The sequence below is a fragment of the Schistocerca piceifrons genome, chromosome 3 (genome assembly GCF_021461385.2).
Source record: "Schistocerca piceifrons isolate TAMUIC-IGC-003096 chromosome 3, iqSchPice1.1, whole genome shotgun sequence".
NCBI classification, from domain to species: Eukaryota; Metazoa; Arthropoda; class Insecta; order Orthoptera; family Acrididae; genus Schistocerca; species Schistocerca piceifrons.
In genome coordinates this window covers 106,263,648-106,272,891 of record NC_060140.1, presented here as the reverse complement: position 1 = coordinate 106,272,891, position 9,244 = coordinate 106,263,648, and positions in this window count along the sequence as shown.

The following is a 9,244-nucleotide window of genomic DNA, read 5'->3' as shown; positions in this document are numbered from 1 at the left end:
TCTATTAGATCTTGCCCACTTGTCACTAATAGGCTGCCTAAGGGATGCAGCATTTTTGGAATATGAGACAACAATTCAAACAAATAACATTAGCAGTTTTATTTCTATCAAGCAATAGACAATACTTAACTTTGGAGAAACATCCGTGTCACAAGTAACATGCAAACAGTAATAGTCATTGCTATAGACAAAATCCAGACAAGTAACTGATAAGGATCCCAACTGGTTGTTCTTGTAGCATGCTTCACAATTACATTCCACTAATGTCAGTACACTGAGGTGATCTGAGTGGCCAAGGTTGGCAGGAAAGGCGCTTTTATTCACTTCTTGCAGGGGGAGCTCCTGGCATGGCATGGTCAAATTCTGCGCACCATTGGCCGATGCTTTCTCACTACCTTCTCTGCGTTTGTCATCTCCATTCCAGCGCTTGTGGTTATACCAGAACAAATTCAACCATATTGTATGTGACATCATTTGTTATTGTTGAACCATATAATAATGAAATTATCTATTCTACTGTGATAAGCGAAACTGTTGAATGTGTACTGACAATAACTGACACCTCTCTACACATAAGCTATTGTAATAGACAATATTGTCATTACCTTATTTGGTACACTGAACACAATCAGTAATTCCTTTTCTTTCAATATTATGGTTTTTCTTGTGGCTCCAATATAATTTATGGTTGTTGTTGTTGTTGTGGTCTTCAGTCCTGAGACTGGTTTGATGCAGCTCTCCATGCTACTCTATCCTGTGCAAGTTTCTTCATCTCCCAGTACCTACTGCAACCTACACCCTTCTGAATCTGCTTAGTGTATTCATCTCTTGGTCTCCCTCTACGATTTTTACCCTCCACACTGCCCTCCAATACTAAATTGGTGATCCCTTGATGCCTCAGAACATGTCCTACCAACCGATCCCTTCTTCTGGTCAAGTTGTGCCACAAACTTCTCTTCTCCCCAATCCTATTCAATACTTCCTCATTAGTTATGTGATCTACCCATCTAATGGTTGGGGTAAAAATAATTGTAACTGTATTAAATTTTTGACATGTTGCCTGTATGCAAACTAAATGGATTCCAAATGTATGTCATGATATGAATAAACCACAATTCCACAATTCCTTCTTTATATTTTTCCCTTTCTATGCTCGCTTGCCCTTTCTATGATTATTTTCCTCCAACATTATGCATTAATCATTTCCAAATGAAACAAGACAGACAGATTACAGTGACACAAAATGTACATTAAATATTTACAATAATCTTGCCATCACCCATTATAATATATCCCTCGTAAGTCTTATTAATCATTCTGGTAGTTAAGGTAGATGGTTAATTGTTTGGAATCAGGATATATTACAAGAGGTGCAACGGGAGTTGAAATGACTGTAATTAATTTTGAATTAAGATATGATTTGAATAAATTCCCACTCTGTGTGTATTACTATTATTTTTCCTGTTGTGATGAAGTCAGTTACAGATATTGCTGTAGGAAAGCAATAAGTTGGGCAATGGTTAACCGTGTTAAAAGGTAGTGCCACATGAAAAAATAAGTCACATTGCACAACAAGAATGACCAGACTTCAACTAACAAACAATTTATACTGCAGGTTCTGTGAGAACGGTTGCAGCTACATGTATGGTAGTACACAGATGACATGTATTTCATCACATCTCCAAACTCATGTTCCTCAGTGGAACTAAGTTTCTGAAATGTAAAATACCTTTAAACAAGCAATCAGTGATCCTTGATGGACATATTCAAGTAATAATAAGTCACTGCATTGCAAAATAAGATTATAATAAACAATTAGCTTACAAACACAGATATGGAGATCCTTCATGTACGAAGACAGATGACTGAATGCTAAGTCTAAACAACACCACTTGTTTCAAATAAAAGAAAATTAAAGTAATTCATTGATATTATTACTCTGGGATCAAAGATATTTCCACACAGTACTTAACTGAACAATCAAATTAATATTTTACAATCAGTTTCAATTTTGATGAAATTTGGTATAAATTACATGTATGAGAAGCCTAATATTTAGTATGAGAGTAGAAGAATATTGTGGCAACACAGTTCTTTCCATAATTTTCTGGGTTAGCAAGGTTGGAGACGTACAAGGTTAGGGAGAATGATTTTGAAACATAATCTGTAGTAAGGATTTGCAAGTCAAATTGAAATCTGTATTCCTTAGTTTCTCAACTGATTTTGACTCTCCTAAAGAAATAGAAAAAGTTATTGTCATTTGTAAGTATTGTTAATTTTTACAAAAGTTTTGATTATCATCCATGTGTCTTGGGCAGTTTAGTGATATAAGCTTTTATTGCTGCCATATATTGCATCACACGAATTGAAACTATATTTTTCCATTTTTCAAATGAGATTTGAGTGGTGCATGTGGTTGTCAGTGAATACATGGCATCAGGTGTTGCTGTGTCTGCCAGCAGATGTGTGGCAGTTGACATACTAAACAGTGTGTAGAATTTAGAGAACTTAGCAATCACATTGTTTCCCATACATACTTCATCCCAGGTTTGATTTGAGAACGCCCTAGAAAAAATACATATTTAACTTCCTGAGAAGACCCGTTTGTAGACCTGCAGTTTTGTGGTTTTATCAACCCTGTCTTTGGCTGTATTACCTCACAGTAATTGTCACAGAGGCCAAGATCTTTTATAAATATTTTACAATTTTTCCTGCTGATATCTGTACGTAGATGATACTGAACTGTTTTGACGTGTAAAGTAATCTTTGCTGGCAATTATTGAGTCCACTGGATGCAGCATGCTCCAAATCATGGCTCATGTTAGCACAAATTATGCCTGCTTCCTGGTTTCAGAGCATATCCTCAGTTCTTGCAGGTGGCTGGAAGAAATGGTGAAGACAGCTAGTGTTGCACCTAGTGTGGCAACTAGCAACATCATTTCCAGAACTGATTGTAGTCCTCTGTTTCGGAGACACTTGGAGAGCTTAAACTATAGGCTCAGATGATTCTGCAATGATCTGGATTTAGAACTTTTGACTTCCACTATTGGGCAGAAAATTGCAAGACTTCCCGTAATAATTCAGATGCCGACTACACACAGGGAGCAGCTATTAGGTTATCAGAGTGTACATTTGTGTCTTTTAGAAGTAATTGCGATATAAGTCCATTAAAAAGTTGTGTGGTGATTTACAAGGGGGGGGGGGGGGGATGTCAGTCCAATTAATTGCATTTGTGATTTCAGATCAGAATAAGAAAATGTTGAGATACTGTCAGTGTGGCCAGAACATCTTAGTTATAAACAGTAAACACTGATTCATGAACTTTCACTTTTTATTGTTTACAGAGACATAAGTAGCCATGCTTTATAGATTTAGATATGCTGAACATGAATATCAAGACTAAAACTGCCTCCTAGGTCAGGGTTACAAGTAAATAAGGTGTTTACATTTCACAGTCACACTTATGAGACATTGTAAGAGCTACATGCAAAGGCATATTGACAAGGTTTCTTCTATCATAAGTGAGTGAGGTGGATGCTTCCAGTACAGTTTGGCAGCTCTGCTTAATACAATGACTCATGAGCAATCACCCGCCAGTGACAGACCCTACATTTACACCAACATCATTATCTGGAGAACCACACAAAACTACACAATGTGAACTCAGTGATCCAATTAGGGATTTAGATCTTCCAAAGTGGAAAGCCAAACTCTTGGCCACAAAACTGCAGCAGTGGAATCTCCTTGTTGAAACAGAACATGTGCTTGTATTTCAGGAGCTTCAGGAATAACTTGAGTTTCATTTCAATATTGAAGGCGACATTACACTGATGGTTTGTTGGAAGACCTGAACATTACATACAAACCAAATGAGTGGAGATTCTTTATAAATGGCTCAAAAACAAGCCTGAAGGCAGTACTGTTACATAATAGTAATTACAGGTCATCCATTCCTGTCACGTATGTTACCTAAGCCAAAGAAATTTGTACCATGTTGAAATCCATTGTAAATTATATTAATTACAATAAGCATGAATGGTTGGTATGTGGAGATTTCAGAGTCATTGCAATGCTGTTGGGTTTGCAAGAGGGTGACATTAAGTATTGCTGCTACCTGTGTGAATGGGATGGTCACATAAAAGAAAAACACTACACACAGACAGAATGGTCTCCACTAACAGCTCTGGTGCCTGGACCAAAAAAATATTGCTGAAGAACCTCTATTGAATCTGAACAAAATTGTTCTCCCATCACTGCATATTAAGTTGGGACTTCAGACTGTTCTTGTTAAGGCTATATACAGGAATGAAGAAGCATTTCAGTATTTGTGGAAAGAGTTCCCTCAACTCAACACACAGATCATCACAAAGGAGATATTCATTGGTCCATAGATACACCGGCTGTTGAAGGATACATACTCTGAGTCCCTTCTAACCCCTGATCAGCTGCACGCATGACATTGTTTTCATAATGTGACAACATTGTTCTTAGGAAACAGGTGAGCCAAAAATTACAGGAACCTTGTGGAAGCTCGTTCATACCTATTAAGGTCATATGCTGCAATATGACTCTGAAGATACACTTTCTTTACTCCCACCTCAGTGTGTTCCCAGAAAACTATAATGCATCCAGAGATGAGCACAGCAAGCAGTTCCACCAGGATATTTCTCTCAAGGAACCGTGGTATAGAGAACGGTGGACTACTGCTATGTTGGCTGATTTCTGGTGGATGATACAGAGAGATGCTTCGTGCCCAAGAGGAAGGCAAAGAAATGGTGTGAATAAACTAGATAAGTTCAATTAATGGATATATCCTATTCATTGTGGTAGCAATATATGTGAAATGTAAAGTCCCAACGTAGTTGTACCTTTAATCTAGGAAAAAATTTTAATTCTGATAATTTATAAAAACCATCTACTTTAGTTTCTGCAAAAAATCCGCTATCGACCAGTATAATGCACACATAGTACTTGGAATAGAAGTCTGGCTGAAACAAGAAGGGAATTAAATTTTTAATTACAACTGGAGTACACATGGAAAAAATGGGTTGGATGCCAGTGGTGGAAGTGTGTTTATAGCTGTAAATATGTACTGAGGGCAGTACAGATTCCAAATGCTAAATAACTTGGGTGAAGTTAAGCGTTAAAGTTGGATTAAATTGCACATTCCCTGCTTAGGTAATGTAGTGGCAGGTCATTTCAAGGAAAACTTGGAGAAGGTCACCTTTAAATTTTCTGATGATGTTATAATATTAAAGGGAGATTTCAAGTTACCACTTAATGGAATGGGTCATGCAAGTGGGGAGTGTGGTAGGGACAGGGATTCAAGTGACGTTCTTCCAAATGTTTTATCCGAAAATTAGCTTGAGCTGTTACTGACAGAACGACTTGTAAGAATAATATTTTAGATGTCACGATTACAAACAGGCTCAAAATTTCAAAATACACTGAGTGAAGAACAAGGAATTAGTGGTTATAAGGCCATTATAACAGCACTGGGTATGAGAATCAATAGGATGTTAAGCAAGGTAGGTACATGTTGCTACTTAATAAGTGTGACTAAAAAGATTTCAGTTCACCTGAGCAATCAGCAGCAAATACTTTTCTTTGAGACTTGGAACATTCAATACAAATGGACAGAATTCAAGAGTACTGCATAATGTGCATTAGACAAGCATGTGACAAGCAATGTGTGGGGGTTGAGAAAGAACTGTCATGGTTCCTAGATGTGCTAGATAGTTACTTCAGAATTAAATACTACTTCACCACAGATTTCAGCATGCCCAAAGCATTGTTGAAAAAACCAAAATGAGTGCAGTGAGAGCCATGTCTGAAGCTTTAATGGATCAAAGTGATAGTAACTCGGCGACCGTACTGGCAGAGGAATGTACGCTGACAGGAAGAAGGCTGTAATACTAAATTCCTTTTTCCAAAACTGTTTCACTGAGGAAGATTGTAATATCATTCTTTCTTTCAATTTCACACAAACACCAAAAGGGCATATCTACACAATTGACTATGGAATTAAAACATCAAAAGGACATATCTACATAATTGACTGTGGACTTAAAATCGCTTAACAAAGCAAAGTTGACTGGATCTGATGGGAAACTTATATAACTATACATAGAGTAAGCAAAGGAACTTGATCCATTTCTGGCAACAGTCTACATTCTATATCTATATACATTGATAACTACTGTGAGATGCATGGGATATGGTACTTAGCTTGGTACCACACAGGTTTTCTTCCCGTTCCGGTTATGTATTGAGAACAGCAAAAAAGACTGCTTAAATGCCTTTCTGCATGCTCTAATTTGTCTTACCTTGTCTTCACAGTCCCTTTGAGACTAGTACTTAAGGGAATGAAGAACATGTCTAGATTCTTCACTTACTATCAGCTCTCACAGCTTTGTAAGTAGACTTTGTGGGATAATTTGCATCAAGTTTTCAAGAATCTGCAAATTAAGATTTTAAATAGTCAAACATACCTGCCTTCTTCATATACATCCAGTGACCCCTTTTAGTCTTATTTGGTATGGGTCCCTCACACTTGCACAATATTCTGAGACTAGCTATTGCCTGTGGCTGCACTCGCATATCAACACTTTTGTTATGATGAGTGATGGTGAGTAAGTAAGCTGCTGTATTTGCAATGACACCAACTGCCCTCAAGTGTCTGCCTGTTTGGGTAAGCATAGCTCATGATGTACAGCCCACCCTACCCCTTCCCAAGCGGTCCTTATGCATGTGCAATACAGCTGCCAAGCAGTGCGTACAGAGGACCATGGCCCAGATTGTGCATGTGTGCACGTATGCGTGAAGCTATGGAAGTAGCTACACATTAAACAAGATGTAAATTACCAGTATGCAGCAAATAGTGTGCAAGTATGGAGTAAACACAATGAAGATTTCATAAGCATTGTATTCATAACTCTGAATCGTATCATGTAACACACATCAACCAATAAAAGCATTTTCACAAATCTGATGAAGTTCAAAAGTCAAAGAGTAAATAACTTTTTCAGAGAGTAAATATGTTTCTCTGATTTGCGTAATATAGTTCAAGTTAATAAGTATGTTGTACTACACACCTTCCAAAGTTGGCTATGTTCTTCCTCAGGCTCCCAGCTATCTCTTTACCAAATTTCATCTAAATTGGTTCAATCGATTTGTCATAAAAACATAACAGACTGAGTTACTCATGCATTTATAATGTTAGTAGGGATAAAAATTATAATTATAATATCTTTCTTCCTGTGATCCAATTTTGATGAAATAAAGTCTATGCAGTGTCCCAGGCTATGCTCAAGTTGCGTGTGCAAGCCCCATGAAAATTTGTCTAGTAGTTATGGAAATTCGCAAGTGCATACAGACAGACAGATACAATGGTTTTAGATAAAATATTAAACCATGATTTTTTTGTGATCTGATTTTAATGAAATATAGCCTATATGGTGTCCCAGGTCATGCTGAAGTTACCTGTGAAAACCCCATGAAAATTCTGCCAGTAATTTTGGAGATTAGTGTGAGCATACAGACAAACTGTCAGATATGATGGTATGGGAGCCTTTATATTTTATGAAGTAACAGCTTTTTCATGAGATGAGAAAACATTTTATTTTCCAAGCACAGATAAAAAACTAACAAGAATAAACAACTCGTAACCAAGCCGACTACGGCAAAGATAAATATCTATCAGCTGCAGCTTTCACCCCTGTTTTTGACGCAGTGTATAAATGACGTCGCCACATCAGCCCCCCTCCTTTTGAAACCGGGTGCACCAGGTATGTGGGGAAACTTGCACTTGATTTTTCTACCAGCTCTCGTGAAAACATCTGGTGCAGGCAATGGCTGCTCCTGTTCTGCACTTGCTGCTTCGTTGTCCTCTTCTGAAACCAAGGGCTCGGCGAGACTCTCTGCTGTTTCTTTGGCTTCCACGTTTGAGGGTGATTTTGCAGACCGAGGAAGGGGTGTACCCTCTTTGGTGTAAGCAGGTTTAAGCTGCTCTATTGAGTCTGTCTCTTCTTTACCATCCTTATCGATTTTGAAGCTGTGGCTTCCTCTTGTGATTACCCTGTATGGTCCAGAGTAAGGCGAAACAAGCGGCGGGCACACCGTATCATCCCTAAGCCACACGTGGGACGTTGCTTGCGGGTCATTATGTACAAACACTCTCCGGTCTCCATGTCTGACAGGGTTAGTGGTTTTGATGTTTCTCATTCTAACGCTGAGTTGTCTCGCGAATTGCGGGCATAGCTCAGGGGCGAACGGCTGTGTAGATGCTGGAACGATAAATTCTCCAGGAACCCTCAATTGCTCGCCATAAACCAATTCTGCGGAAGAACATTGTAAGTCCTCCTTCACGGCCGTTCTCAATCTGAGTAGGACCAGCGGTAGTGCTTCAGGCCATGAAGTGGAACTACACATTAATGCAGCTTTGAGTGTGCGGTGTAGCCGTTCCACCATTCCATTACTAGATGGATGATAGCTTGTGGTGCGTAGGTGGTTGCAACCGCACAGTAGTAAAAGTTCATTGAAAAGTTGGCTTTCAAACTGCCTTCCGCGATCTGTTGTTATGTTTTGCGGAATGCCAAACCTGGAGAACCATGAATGCAACAGTGCTTTTGCAACCGACTCCGCAGAAATGTCTTGTATTACAACTACTTCTGGCCACCTGGTAAAACGATCAATGATTGTGAGCAAATAGCGTTGTTCTGAAGAGCATGATAGCGGGCCCACAATGTCCACATGTATATGTGAAAATCTTGCAGATGGCGTCGGGAAGTCAGCAATAGGTGCAAAGACATGTCTGCTGATTTTATTACGCTGGCATGTTAGGCATGCATGCGCCCATGCACGACAATCTTTTTGTATTCCAGGCCACACTACTTTGGAGGAAACTAACTTGGCTGTAGCTCATACTCCTGGATGTGATAGGTTATGTAGTGCACTATAAATCTCCCGACGATATTGTTCTGGTATGTAAGGTCGCTCCTTTCCTTTTGCTACATCACACCAAATTCTATCTGGAACATTTGGGACAGACACACGTCTGAGCCGCAGTTCAGTTCTCTGTTCCTCTATTAGACGGCGCAAGAACGGATCTTCTCGTTGTTTAGACGCTAACTCGGTCCAACGAATTGAATTTAAACTGGCACAAGACAGGCAATCTGCGACCAGGTTGTCTTTTCCTGAAATGTGATGCACGTCAGTTGTGAACTGTGCAATGTACTCAACTTGC